The 15,726-nt window shown below is 36.6% G+C and overlaps 1 protein-coding gene across 15 annotated transcripts in view; it reads left to right on the forward strand.

Annotated features, from left to right (window-relative positions):
* LOC137634971 (G protein pathway suppressor 2) overlaps positions 1-15,726 on the forward strand; it is a 219,386-nt gene that overhangs the window by 96,781 nt on the left and 106,879 nt on the right. For 2 of the 15 annotated variants that reach the window (XM_068367546.1, XM_068367559.1), the window contains exon 1: positions 10,051-10,218. The exons of 7 other annotated variants lie outside the window; for them this stretch is intronic. The gene's annotated coding sequence lies outside the window, so the exon portion shown is untranslated. Of the gene's footprint in view, positions 1-10,016; positions 10,219-15,726 lie in introns of those variants that run through there. 6 more of the 15 variants (XM_068367547.1, XM_068367549.1, XM_068367545.1 and 3 more) reach the window with 6 other exon arrangements.

Genomic DNA, 15,726 nt, shown 5'->3' on the forward strand with positions numbered 1-15,726 from the left:
TATGTATATATATATATATATATATATATATATATATAATATATATATACATATATATATGTATATATATATATATATGTATATATATATATATATATATATATATATATAATATATATATATATATATATATATTCATTTATGAATGAAAGGACTAGATGTTTGAAGTTGAATGTCTGAGCAAAAAAAAAAAACTAAAAAATATATTTCTGGTAAGATTCTGCTGGCTAAAGTGCAGCCATCTCATGAAAATTATTAATTTCAACTTTAATTTTGAATTTGCTATTTCTTAATTTTCGTACATGCTATAATAAGCTAACGGCATCCAGCATTATCTAACAAGAGATTGAAACTTACCTGTGAAAAATGTCGTTAATTTCAATTTAAAATTTTTACTTTTTTTTTTTTAATATACTATAATAACGTCAAAGTATTCAACATAGAAAAATAATATATTGATATACGGAGAAAATTGCCTTTAATTCAACTTATAATTTTGATTACTTATTGCAAATTTCAATAAAGTAAATGCATTCAACATGAATTATAACTATGTTCGCAATTCTCTGTAAAATGTGGGAAAATTAATAGAAAATTTCCATAGATACTATGGTGTTTGTGGTGGAAAAAACTAAGGTATGAACAGATACTGTATAGCCAATAAGTGTAAACATCTCTCTCTCTCTCTCTCTCTCTCTCTCTCTCTCTCTCTCCTCTCTCTCTCTCTACCCAAAAGCAAATGCAGTAGTATCCAAATCCTTGTAATTCCTTATAACTCTCTCTCTCTCTCTCTCTCTCTCTCTCTCTCTCTCTCTCTCTCTCTCTCTCTCTCTCTCTCTCTCTCTCTCTCTCTCTTAAAATAACAAAAACTCTCTAAACGTTAAAACTAATTCGCTCTACCCAAGAGCAAATGGAGTCTCCGCGGATGGACTAAAATGTTCTTTGAGGCCTCCAAAAATCCTTGTGATTCCTTGTAACACTCTCTCTCTCTCCTCTCTCTCTCTCTCCTCTCTCTCTCTCTCTCCTCTCTCTCTCTCTCTCTCTCTCTCTCTCTCTCTCTCTCTCCACAAAATCTCTAAACGTTTAAAATAATTCGCTCTACCCAAGAGCAAATGGAGTCTCCGCGGATGGACTAAAATGTCTTTGAGGCATCCAAAATCCTTGTGATTCCTTGTAACTCTCTCTCTCTCTCTCTCTCTCTCTCTCTCTCTCTCTCTCTCTCTCTCTCTCTCTCTCTCTCTCTCTCTCTTAAAATCACAAAAACTCTCTAAACGTTTAAAAACTAATTCGCTCTACCCAAGAGCAAATGGAGTCTCCGCGGATGGACTAAAATGTCTTTGAGGCCTCCAAAATCCTTGTGATTCCTTGTAACTCTCTCTCTCTCTCTCTCTCTCTCTCTCTCTCCTCTCTCTCTCTCTCTCTCTCTCTCTCTCTCCTCTCTCTCTCTCTCACAAAAACTCTAAACGTTTAAACTAATTCGCTCTACCCAAGAGCAAATGGAGTCTCCGCGGATGGACTAAAATGTCTTGAGGCATCCAAAATCCTTGTAACTCCTTGTAACTCTCTCTCTCTCTCTCTCTCTCTCTCTCTCTCTCTCTCTCTCTCTCTCACAAAAACTCTAAACGTTTAAACTAATTCGCTCTACCCAAGAGCAAATGGAGTCTCCGCGGATGGACTAAAATGTCTTTGAGGCATCCAAAATCCTTGTAACTCCTTGTAACTCTCTCTCTCTCTCTCTCTCTCTCTCTCTCTCTCTCTCTCTCTCTCTCTCTCTCTCTCTCTCTCTCTCTCTCTCTCTCTCTTCGAATGCACGTGCACGATTCAGTTTATTCACCTCCACAGTCCACTCGAAACTTAAAGTACATCATCCTCAACTTGAACTTCGAAGATTATAAGTTTTAATCTAACTCCAAAGTTTTAGATAAATGAAAAGTGAAAATAAAAAGCCGAGTGCGGAATTGAAAAAACGAAAGAAAGAACAGATAGGATTAGTTCAGTGTGCTCTCCAATAGATTGGTCATTTGTTAGCCAACATATACTAAAAAAAAAAAAAGAAAAAAAATCTATTTTTAGTTTTAATCTCCCAAACAATAAAGGTTAGGCTCGGATTCAATAGACAGATTTCGTTAATACAGATTAATGGACTAGTGGAAATGCCATGAGCCACCGGTTGTTGAAATATTTTGATTAACCTAACGAACGATACAGTGCTCTGGATAAATTCTTTTATCATTAAAAGAATAACAATAACACTCGTCCATCTTATTTCTCTTCCTCTTGTTTTTTAGTTTTTATAATTTATATATGAAAGATCTAATTTAATGTTGTTACTAATCTTAAAATATGTTATTCTAATTTCTCATTACATCATCATCATCTTCATCCCTTCCTACGCCTATTGACGCAAAGGGCCTCGGTTAGATTTCGCCAGTTGTCTCTATCTTGAGCTTTTAATTCAATACTTCTCCATTCGTCATCTCCTACTTCCCGCTTCATAGTCCTCATCCATGTAGCCCTTGGTCTTCCAACTCTTCTAGTGCCTTGTGGAGCCCAGTTGAAGGTTTGGTGAACTAACCTCTCCTGGGGAGTGCAAAGAGCATGCCCAAACCATCTCCATCTACCCCTCATCATGATCTCATCCACATATGGTACTCGAGTAATCTCTCTTATAATTCAATTTCTAATCTTGTCCTGCCATTTAACTCCCAATATTCTTCTCATGTAGTTTATTTATTTCCTTATTTCATTTCCTCACTGGGCTATTTTTCTCTGTTGGAGACCTAAGGCTTATAGCATCGTGTTTTTTCCAACTAGGATTGTAGCTTAGCTTTTAATAATAATAATAATAATAATAATAATAATAATAATAATAATAATGATGATAATAACAATAATAATAATAATAATAATAATAATAATAATAATAATTATTATTATTATTATTATTATTATAATAATCATAATAACAACAACAACAACAACAAAAAGAACAACAACAACAACAACAACAATAATAATAATAATAATAATAATAATAATAATAATAATACTAACACAGCTTTTGACCAAGGAAGAAATTCACCACTGAATCCAAAACTGTTCTCTAAACAGTAGGCCTACAAGGATAGGAACGAAACCAAAGTCAACTTACTGCGCAATCATGTCATGGAAACTCTGATGATAATTTCTTCCCTTCAACTTCACTTGAACGAGCACTATATCCTATTATTAAGCTGGCGAGGTCATGCCTGAAGACGTTGCTGTAATGATAATGGAGTTAGTTTGAAACCAGTCAGCTACAGGGTTTCGTCGTGTACAAGTCTCTTCTCACGATCATTCAAAAGAGACATTAGTCTGTTTAGGCTGAGCATATTATTATTATTATTATTAGTAGTAGTAGTAGTAGTAGTAGTAGTAGTAGTAGTAGCATTATTATTATTATTATTATTATTATTATTATTATTATTATCATTATTATTATTATTATTATTATTATTATAAGTCGACCCGCTGAGTCATCAGCAACCATTGCCTGGCCCTCCTTGGTCCTAGTTTGGGTGGAAATGGTGCTTGAGAACTGATCATATGTATATATGGCCAGTGGCCAGTCTCTAGGTCATTGTCCTGCGTGCTAGGGCAATATCACTGTCCCTTGCCTCTGCCATTCATGAGCGACCTTTAAACCTTCAAGTATAATTAGGAAAACCGAACTGTTATGGGAAATGGTCTTTTGTATTTCATCTCAGGAAAATTGAAAGAATTTGTTAGTGGGGTTAATGCAAGAAATTAGCAAAATATTTTAATGTTTTTATTGTTTTTAAAATATATTATTTTATTTGTTCATTACTTCTTATATCGTTTATTTATTTTCTTATTTCCTTTCCTCACTCGGCTATTTTTCCCTGTTGGAGCCCATGGACTTATAGCATCTTGCTTTTCCTACTAAGGTTGTAGCTTAGCTATTAATAATAATAATAATAACAACAACAACAACAACAACAATAATAATAATAATAATAATAATAATAATAATAATAATAATAATAATTAGCATTTTGATGGTAGATTTTGATGAATAACAAGATATTGGTATTGTGACACCAGTCAGTGATGTGTATCATAATCATTCACACTATTTAGAAGGAAAAATCTGTCACAGTTACATGAACTTTCAGAAATGGTAATTAAAAACTTGATCAAAGGAGTCATTCCCAGGTATAGAAAAAAGATGATAAAAAATATGGAAGAGTAAAAAAGGAAACAGAAATTAAAAAAAGACAAAAGACACGTCAAAGGCAAACTCGAATTTAGGATTTTGTGAAATTTAAAAAGACAAAAGACACGGCAAAGATAAACTCGAATTTAGGATTTTGTGATCTCTCCATGAAAAAGAATATCAATCCTTTTCATAATGGAAAGTTGAATACATCGTCAAAGTGGGAAGCAAATAAATTTAGCATAGGCGGCGATTTCTCGAAAAACAAATGACTGCTTAAAAACGCTCTGGATTTATCAAAGTGAAACTGTTTTTAGAAAATAATTATTCCACTTTACAAAATGCCACAGAATTTTCAGTTTTTTTTTCTCAACTGTGGAAGCCAATTTGTATGAAAGTTACTTCATAAAAAAAGTGTATTTAGATTTAGAACATTTCTTGAATCATTTAGAATTAAAACCAAGCATTTTATGTAGGAAACAGAAACGCCAATTTCTCGAAAAACAAATGACTGCCTAAAAACTCTTTGGATTTATCAAAGTGAAACTGTTTTTTGGAAAATAACGATTCCACTTTACAAAATGCCTCAGAATTTTCAGTTTTTTCTCAACTGTGGAAGCCAATTTGTATGAAAGTTACTTCATAAGAAAATGTGTATTTAGAAAATTTTTTGAATCATTTATAATAAAAAAAACAAGAACTTTATGTAGGAAACAGAAATAGCGAGGATTTTAGACCACTCGCGAACATGATACGAACATTTTTCAAGAAAAACCTGAAGACTTATCTTTTTAGAAAGTGTTATAATAGTGATCTGAAAACTATTAAGCCTGAATACAAATGCTAGCGAAATAACTGATAAGATTCAGAGCAAAATATCAACTGGAAAGAAATTATTTTCACACACCAAGGTCCGCCTGAACAGACTTTATTGTCTGATGGAGGGCGAGAAATAAACCCCTAAAAGTAAAAGTAAGTAAGTAAATTTTAGAGTTTCATATTCGTCGTTGTGTTTTCACATTTTCGTGATATCCGCCTATTTCCAGAACCTGTTTGAAGTACATATTTGGAAATGTGTTATTTTTTAAATTGGAAAAGTAGGATGCTACAAACCCAAGGGCTCAAACATGGATAATAGCCCAGTGAAGAAAGGAGATAAGGAAAAACTAGAATTATATGTTATTTTTTAAATTCTTTTTATGTTTACGATGGGCAACTAACTATTATTTTAATTGTTCATTACTTCTCTTGAAGTTTATCTCCTTATTTCTATTTCTCCTTTGGCTATTTTTCCCTATTGGAGCCCTTGGCCTTATAGCATCCTGCTTTTCCAGCAAATGTTGTAGCTTGGTTAATAATAATAATAATAATAATAATAATAATAATAATAATAATAATAATAATAATAATAATAATAATCTTCAAACAAATAAGAAAATAAAAAATAAAACGAATTGGATCTACAAAATGTTGTAGCTTGGCTAATAATAATAATAATAATAATAATAATAATAATAATAATAATAATAATTATTATTATTATTATTATTATTATTATTATTATTATCATTATTATCATTATTTTTATATTATCTTCAAAAAAATAAGAAAATAAAGAAAAAAAAAAGAGAATTGGATCTACAAAATGTTTGATAAGTGGAAAATCAAAATAATCCAAAGTTAAAGTATCAGTTGAATTCCTGATATATTTTACAAATGAATGAAGATTTCCTGGCTAAGCACAGGCTCTTGCGATTATACACCCCGTAGACCAGGGGTGGCCAACCTTTTGTTTACCATACACCAATTTTTTTCACTTCTAATTCAGATGCGCCACACAAACTTTAACCCCCTTTCAATCCCTCAACTATGGTGATTTGGACATATTTGGCTTTAATACATATAATAATATGATATATATATATATATATATATATATATATATATATATATATATATATATATATATATATATATACATATGTCTTTATACATATTTATATATATATATATATATATATATATATATATATATATATATATATATATATATATATATATATATATATATATGTCTTTATACATATATATATATATATATATATATATATATATATATATATATATATATATATATATATATATATATATATATAAATTAATATGTGTGTGTGTGCGCGGACAGATGTAGCAGCTGTAAAGGGAATGATTTAACATGGGTACAAAGTAAAGTGTACCTACTTTATTGACACTGAATTTGCATTGATAATATTCATTAGTTATTCCTGAAAGTACTAATAAAAATATATGAACATAATTAGCAGATTTAACGAAAAGTAATTTCACATGCAGGAAAAATAAACATAACTATGTTTAATGAGACTTTTGACTTTGCCTTGCTTTCACTAAATCTTTAATACTAGCAGGTAAATTAGTAACTGAGAGCAACAGACAGTTCAGATTTGAATCGGATAGTCGTGACCTCACTTCTTGAACATTTTCATGGATGAAAATATTTGCTCGCATCTGTATGTTGTTACAAAGCTACAGGCATAACTTTGGGTAAATTTTCTAAATTCTGGAAAATGTTCACTTGTTTATAATTGTCAAAAATAAGCATTTCAGATGCACTTGGGAGTGAGGGAAATTCATTGAATTTACTCTTCAGCACTGAATTTGCTTTTAGACCAATAAGCTCCATCTGTATATTACTAGGCATCTTCAGAATGTTATGTTCAGTAAGTGAAAATGGATTTATAAATGCAACCATGCAATCTTCTTCAGCAAAATCACTAAAACGACTATCAAAGGCCTCTCGTAGTAATATGATTTTTTCAATGTCTTCTGTAACGTTGGTATATGATTAAGGTACGTACTATATATGTCTAAAATCTAACACATATATAGAAATGGTGTATTTTGAATAATTAAAAGAAAAAAAGTGCAGAACATAGCTGAAGGTCCCCTTAAATTATTTTTGTTTTTTTTCTAATAATCAGTAGTATTTTTGGTATTATTTTTTTATGAGCGGGCTTGGTTTTTTTATTATCTCTGGGGTAGCCTATAGTGCGCCACTTGTAATCGTGCAATGCGCCACTGTTGGCGCATGCGCCATAGGTTGGCCACCCCTGCCGTAGACCATATAATCAGGACAGAAGGTAAGACTTTATCCTTTCTATTAAGTAAAGAACTTCGAACAATATTACATAAAACTGCTGAAAGTTTTTCGTCATCTTGAATCAAGTTTTTTTCACACTCTTATTGGTTAGCATATTACAAATATTTCACTTGGTATTTTACGTGTTTTATTATTATTATTATTATTATTATTATTATTATTATTATTATTATTATTATTATTATTATTATATTATTATTATTATTATTATTATTATTATTATTAAGCTACAACCCTAGTTGGAAAAGCAGGATGCTATAAGCCCAAGGGCTCCAACAGGGAAAATACTATTGATAATTCACGAGATCTTTTCTTGGTATCCAAATTGTCTCTTGTGAAGAAATCATTCTTCTGTGTTTAAGTATCTGGTGTAAGAATAACATCAACAATAATAATGATAACAACTATACCAATAATAATGATAATAATGAAAAAATAGCCATATCAATGATAATTGCTCTCATTTTACCTATTATTGGAACGAACCTGAATGGAGATAATTGTTCAGTGGCCACTTTCCTCTTGGTAAAGGTAGAAGAGGATTCAGCTACGGTAAGCAGCTTTTCTAGGCGAGGGACACTCCAAAATCAAACTATTGTTCTCTAGTCTTGGGTAGTGACATGGCCTCTCTACTATGGTCTTATGGTTTTCCAATGTCTTAGGGTAGAGTTCTCTTGCTTGAGGGTACACTCGGGCACCCTATTATATCTTTTTTCTCTTCCTCTTGTTTTGTTAAAGTTTTTATAGTTTATATAGGACGTATCTATTTTGATATCGCTATTGTTCTTAAACTATTTCATTTTTCCTTGTTTCCTTTCCTTACTGGACTATTTTCACTGTTGGAGCCCCTGGGCTTATGGCATCCTGCTTTTCCAACCAGGTTTGTAGCTTAGCAAGTAACAACAACAATAATAATAATAATAATAATAATAATAATAATAATAATAATAATAATAATAATAATAATAATAATAATAATAATAATAATAATAATAGTATGGGATGGGACACCATTGCAATTTTAGAACCAGATTTCAGACCGTTGCAATTTTTATTTTTGCTAAACTAAGTAGGCCTACTCTTTTATGAATACCAGATCCTTTTCCTATTTGGAAAAAGAATCTGACGCAATAGCAGAACACCATCCTGGCATATGATAATCACTAGAGAAACCGATGTACACAGAAAACAAGTCTTGCTGATTTGGAATGGAAATTATCACAGCAGTGAAAATGAATCAAGATTAGCAGATCCTCCTTTTATATTCGTGAGCTTTTAGAAATTGCTCCGCTATGTACGTTGATATAAGAATTCCAATGCATTGGTAGTCAAGTATTTTCCAGAGCTGAGAGGGGAACCAGGTGCTTTTCTTAAAATCACTCCCCCAAAACCGTCCGCTAAAAGAAGGGTGCCCCAGCTGAGAGGGGGACGTGAGGGATACTTTTTGAAAACGACACCCGCCCCCGGTCCAACAAGAGAAGGCTGTCCCCAGCTGAGGGGGGGGGGGCGTAGGGGAGAGTTTTTTAGAATGCCCTCCCCCCACTGTCCTCCAAGAGAAGGGTGTCCCAGACAAGAGGGGGCATGGGGGATGCTTGTTAACATGACACCCCCCGTCCTCCAAGAGAAGGGGGTCATCCAAAGCATGGGCAGAAAATAAAAGTATATGGTTAAGCCTCTGACTGGTGATCGCCAGACTGAGGTTCGAGTCCCGCTCAAACCCGTTAGTTTCTTGGTCGCTGCAACCTCACCCTCCTTGTGAGCTAAGGATAGAGGGTTTGGGGGAGCCTACAGGTCTATCCGCTGAGTCATCAGCAGCCATTGCCCGGCCCTCCTTGGTCGTAGCTCGGGTGGAAATGGGGTTTGGACGTTGATCATATGTATACAGTACAGAATATGGTTAGTCTCTGGGTCATTGTACTGCTCGATAGGGCAATGTCACTGTCCCATACCTCTGCCAGGGTAAGGGAGAGGGAACCTCTTTACTAATTCAGCCCCCTTGGGTCTCCAAAATCTTTAGCAACGCCCCCGATTTCCCCATGATATTCCTAACCTTGCAATAAAGAGATATTAATTTTATGTAGATAATATGAATGAGTATAAATTCCAATTTAGATAGAATAAAAAAAGATTGACGGAACATTAGGGAAATAATGCCTATGAGATGGTGATATCGAATGTTACGTCAAAAAACAAATGCGAGTGTAGATTTTATAAGATGAATTCATAACCAATGTACCATACTACTACTACTACTACTACTACTACTACTACTACTGCTACTACTACTACTAATAATAATAATAACGGACTTACTCGGAATGCAATTAACAAATAAATATCTGTTTGAAGCTTGAGGTGAGGATGGCAGGTTCATCCTGCCAGATCCTGGTCAAGATCCTTGGACATGGTGTGTCGTACAATGCTAGTGGCAATTTTAATTTGATATCAGAAGCAGGTCTTCTGGATGCTATTTAACTTTTATAACATATCTAATTCTCTAGTTTTAATTGAATATTATTTTAATCTTTCAATGACCTTTCGATGTCAGAGAACTTCAAATCAATCAATCAATCAACTCGGAATGTAAACGTTTATGTAGAAAATCTCGTGCTGAACACTCCCACCACTGCCAAGTCGCCGGTCAAATTGACTTTAGAGAACGAGACTTTGTTTTGTTTTTAGTCAGTGTCAATTTATTAAACCGTGTATCTTCGTTGTCGAGCCACCAAATCAAGTTCTCCTGTCAAAATTAATTACTTCGGTACATCAATAACACCTCCACAAGTTACCATTGTTATTGTTTTTATTAGACGTCTGTCAGAGTGTAAATATAATCCAGGTTTTTGTTGTGTATCTTACCCAGTCTACGCTCTCTATCGTAAGGAACTATAAGTCTCCGATCATTATACTCTTGAATATACTTAACTATACATATACCCAAGAATACCTTGACTTAAAAGGATTCATTTAAACACAAAATGTGACCAATTAGATCCAGTGTTGAAAATGCCTCGAGATAAATTAATGCTGTCCAGGCTGGCCTACATCCATAGAGAAATCTAGGCTCCCGAATCTTGATGTAAATTCAGCAGGCGCCTTTGTAGTTTGTTGGAACAGGATTGGCGTCACCAGAAAATAGTAAAAAAAAGTCAGAAATCGGCTGTATTATCACAGGAATTATTACCGAATGAAATTTTGACTCGCTAGTTTTGTAAATGTTTGTCCCAATATTCTACATACTGGAACCACTCGGAGCGTGAGTGTCAGAAACGTAAGAGAATATCCAAAAAGAAACTTGTTTGAACACCGATAAAACCCTGCTTGGCATTTCATACGATATCAAATAAGTGAAATTTCACTTGTTTGTCTCAACGTTCTACATACTAGGAACTCTCGAGGGACACAGGTTGGAACCTGGGACTTTGGGTGTACGAAAACAGGACAAAACGTGATTGGGGCCTTTGTATATCAGCGGCCAGTTCCTCCTGCTTGCTTATAAAATGTACATTAACTATCCTAAGCTCTCCCCCCTAACCTAACCTACAAGCTGTGTCCTTACCTACTTACCTAACGGGGGACTAATGCCCCCTGCAACCCCCCTTAGACTGCTGTATTCTAAGTTAGGAGTCATCATACATACAAGTGGCCGTTATCGTCCATACACCCCACGTGATTATTTTACACTTGTGAGATTTGTAAAAGGCCACAGAACCTAACAAACCCACAGAGTCTTTGTATAGCAGCGGCCAGTTCCTCCCCCATGCATAATAAATGGACAACAACTAACCTAACCTACAAGTCATGTCCTTACCTACTTATCTAACGGTGGCTAAGTCCCCAAATGTGACCCCCTTACACTGCCGTATTAGTCAGCCGTCGTTATACATTCAGGTGGCCGCTATCATACAAACGCCCCTAACCCTAATCTAGTAGTTCCCAGGTCACAATTCCTAGGCAGGGGCAAGCACTGGACCCCCTTCCCAGGACACAATCCCCAGCTATGGGCAAGCCCCCAGACCCCCATTCCAGTTCACAAACTAAAACAAATTAAAATCTTACATTAGGATAAAGTGAATCACAAATAAATCTCTCTCTTACACAATAAAAGCGATGGGGAGCACTCTAAATTATATCTTAACCACACTGTACTAATAGAAATGTTACTTAGGTTTACCTTATTATTCGTTGTCGCTAAAGCCAAAATCCTTCCTTAAGTCCAAAAACCTTATCATCCTCAAAGCATCAAGTTGATTGGTATAAGTAATAAATTTAACCACATCGCTCAACGGAAAACTATAGGGAACGCGTCTCTCCATCACGGCGGTTAGCGTTGGAAAGGCTGACGTCGGTCAGGTCAATCTTGGGTCGCGGCAGGGATGAGTTAAAAATTTTGAAATCATGTGGCCAACAAAAGCAGGCCTGCAAGTGCATGGACAACAAGGTTAGTTTGGATGGGCATTTAATACTGGCTTAATCCTTCTAAACATCTTAACTAGATGTTGCCTAATCTTTAGATATTTGATTAAGGAAAGTGTTTCGGCTGTTGGATAATACCCCAAAACAGTTTGGTACGTTAATGAACTTTAAAAGTTTATCTCAAGCTACCCTAATAGTCTGTAGAAGGCTAATTCCCCAAGTATTAAAGAAATCGATTACCATGGTAGGCAAAGCTTGGTCGTTTTATACTATAAATGAGCTGCAAACTGTACCGGATAGTCATTTACGCTAAGACATGGAATGAAATTTACATTGCACAGAATAAATTTGACATGTAAGAAATAAACTCAATGTAAAATTTAGGATGTGAGTGAGGCATAATGGTTTAGATGAATGTACTAAGTGAAAACTTATGGTTGAAAGAAAGGAAAATTTAGTTGTACAGTAGAGTGAAGAGGTCATTATACTGTATATGAATTTGAATAATTTTTTGTTTTATGTGAATTAACGTAAACTAAAACAATATATTTCATGTTTTGCTATAATTGTGGTGGTAGTAGTACAAGAGAAATATCCTTACCTAACCTAACCTAACCTAAGGTTCCATGGTCTTTGGCAAAGTCCTATTCGTACCTAACCGGAAGTGCTTTGCAAGTTTATATCCCTTCACGTTGTGTAGCGTACCCTTCATAAACTTGCCAAAAAATAAAATTTTGCCAGCACCCCACTCAGAGATATATTCTGACCTAAAATTTTGGACATAACCTCTCTCAAGGATACATACATTCTAGCATAGGAAATTTTGCCATAACCTAACTTCATCTCAAGGATACACATATTCTAACCCAACCTAGGCTGGCATGTTGCTCTTCATTGGTGGTAAGAACCAGATAGTAAAGGTACTAGGTAGATAATTTGGAGTTATGTGTTATAAGGTATTATGCTCAATTCATTGGAAAAGGGATTATTATTGCTGGGATTATTGTATTGTATTGTATTTTCTGTCTTTAATAGATGCATTATACTCGGTACTTATGATGTTTTTTTCATGAGAAGGAAACAACTACCAGTTAACGGATACATATTGCCTATCATATAGCCTGCTGTGGTTGACTTGTCAACTACAGTTCCGTAACATTGAATATGGTTTATAGTATTTATTATGTATACTGACTTTCAATTGATATGTTAAATAACTACTGCACTTAATCTGTATTTGTTTGCACACACTATTGCTGTTTTGCTATGACCAGATTTTGGGAAATCCTGTGGGTTAGGAAATATTGTATTTGTTCCCTAACTGTAATACAAACCTATGCTATTTATAGAGGTATTACTTTTAGTGTAGCTGAAAGGACGAGCCATTAAAACTTAGGGAGGGTTAACTAGCTATCCCGCTAGTTAGCAGAGGGTATGGAGATTAGTTAGCTACCCCTCTCAGTCACACACACCTGTTATGTGCTTCACTTTGCTTTTGGCTCAGATGGAGAATGGTTGTTGCCGCTCTTCCTCCTCACCTATTTTTGGACTGCCATTAATCATTGCTTTTTTACTTTTTCTTTCAGTTTGTGTGTGTTGCGCATTCCTGCTGGCCATGCGTACCTGCCCTGGTTCCGAGGGCCGCTCCTGTGGTACCTTTATGTTCCCGGAGGACACTGATCCCCACCGTTTGTGTCCGGCCTGCAGGGGGTAGGGGTGTGATGAGAGTAATAAGTATATCGAATGCCGGGAGTGGTCCGCCTCCCAATGGAAAAGGTTTGAGCGTTGGTAAAAAAAGAAGGCTAAGCGGGATTCTTCTCCTTCGAAGATTTCTTCAAAGCAGAAGAAACCTAAGGCTTTTTCTGCCGTTTCCCAATCTTCCTCCAAAACTCCTGCTCAAACGGGTTCCTTCCGGGAACTGTCGAGTAGTAGCATAGGCCATTTAACTCCTTGATAACCTCGGTCCTCAAGAGATGGTGTTGCTTCCCCTAGTGAAGCAGCCCCAGCTCTCCCCCCGAAGGAATCCTTATCTTTCTCCCTTTTTACAGGTTTGGCTGTTCTTCGGTTTGCCCGGCCTGCCTTCCAAGGAGATGTTATTACAGCTGCTTCATTGGGGTGCTGGTTTGCAGTGTTCGTCGGTGTTGGAAGTGGATCCTTTGACCATGGCTGATGTAGTGGTGTCTTAAGTTGTCTGCTGCCCTTCCAGCAGACTCTTTTCCGCCGCTGTTGAGGACTTTGCTCTCCCCCTTGCTGACAATCCTTCGTGGGCAGACCAAAGTCCAAGAAATGTCTCTCCTGCAAGTATTCACCTCTCTTGTTCGCGAGAGAGGCTACTCATAGAAACTCCTCTTCAGAGGCCTGCTGCTGATCAGCCTGCATTCTCCTGCTCCTGCGGGGGATTGTCACCGTGGTCACCAACCAGACGTGCTCGTCATCCGCTTCGCCTTAGAGGTGCTCCTTCTCCTTCAGCTTCGTCACCGCAGAACTACTCATTGGAGGATCCTTCTCATCGTGGTTCTGCTGGTTCCCGACCTTCGCCTGTTTCTCCAGCCTCGCCTGCTCGTCAACAAATCCCGAGGATTCGTTCGCGATCCTCTCCTGTGGATGTTAGCCCTTCTTAAGGGCACATCCCTTCTCCAGCTCATCATTCGGTTGTGTGCCGACCTACTGCTCGCTGTTCGCTTGCTGATTGACCTCCTGCTCTAGAGACGTCGTTACAGAGGAATTTTCCAGAACATCGTACTAAGTCAGTCTAAGGGTCCGTCCGATGGGATAGCTTAAGCCTTTCAGAGGTTCGAGCAGCAGCCCAGTCACCCAAGACAAATGCTGGACTTAGGGAAGCCCTTCAGACTAGCAAATCAAGAGGTGACAGGTCACCATGAAAGGTGGTATCCTCGACGTTATGATAACTCGAGGGAGACAATAGACCCTACAGGCCCAAACCAAGGGCCCACACTGGTGGAGACAGAGAACCATGACACTGAATTTACCTTTGTGAAGGTCTTAGCCCTGATGAGAGAACAAAATAGCCTAGGGGAAGCATTGCAAAATCCAGTACTGTAAAGGGAGGTAAAACAGCCATTGACATGAACTTTGGTGCCCCTCAAGGATCAAATCCTTCATTAGAGCTTCCCTTGTCAGAACTGGCCGAGGAACTAATCGACAATGTCAACGTCCAGATCTCTGGGCCTAAGGGCTCTAAAAGTAAGTACAGTAGGTCCTATAGGGTCTTATCCCCAGCCCTTTCCCGTCAGAGAAGGATCTATGTCCCAGAGGGATCGAGCCCAATTGATGTGGGTATCACAACCCTTACCCTTGCATCCTGGCAGGTAGACGGGACACAGAGCACAATAATTTTTTCATTCGAATCAGCTTCCATGGAAACCACCTCCACACCAGCCTACAAGCAACATCCTGGTTGGACTACTGGTCTGGTTCCGTATCGTACTTTGCTTCTTCTCAAAACCTAAGTGATCCCGAGAAGAAAAGGAAGTTCACAGACTTGTTTTTATTGGGTGCCAAAGCGAGCGATCACCTTTTTGGCACATTAGTCCACCAATTAGTGGGCTTAGTGGCTACTGTACTTAAATGCAGAGATGCAGTACAGTTGTCTCAAAGCTGGGGGAAAGGTTAGGGCACAGAGAAGCCCTAACTCATCCAACTGCTCTGTTTCTACATCAAGATGTTGACAAAGCTGTGGAAAGGGAGAGAAAAACCAGTCTGGACTGTCTTTTTCAACGAGCAGTGACTTGCCACGGCCCCATCACATCTGCCCTTCAAAACCCTTCGACAGGGGCAAGACCCAGCTCAGCCCCACACTATCTCAGACTTCCTGCTGGAACATAGATACCTCTCCTATCTTTTGACCCCATTATGGTCAAACCAGAAGAGGCGCCAGTAACTACCAACACCTCAT

This window comes from Palaemon carinicauda, chromosome 45 (genome assembly GCF_036898095.1).
Source record: "Palaemon carinicauda isolate YSFRI2023 chromosome 45, ASM3689809v2, whole genome shotgun sequence".
Classification (NCBI taxonomy): domain Eukaryota; kingdom Metazoa; phylum Arthropoda; class Malacostraca; order Decapoda; family Palaemonidae; genus Palaemon; species Palaemon carinicauda.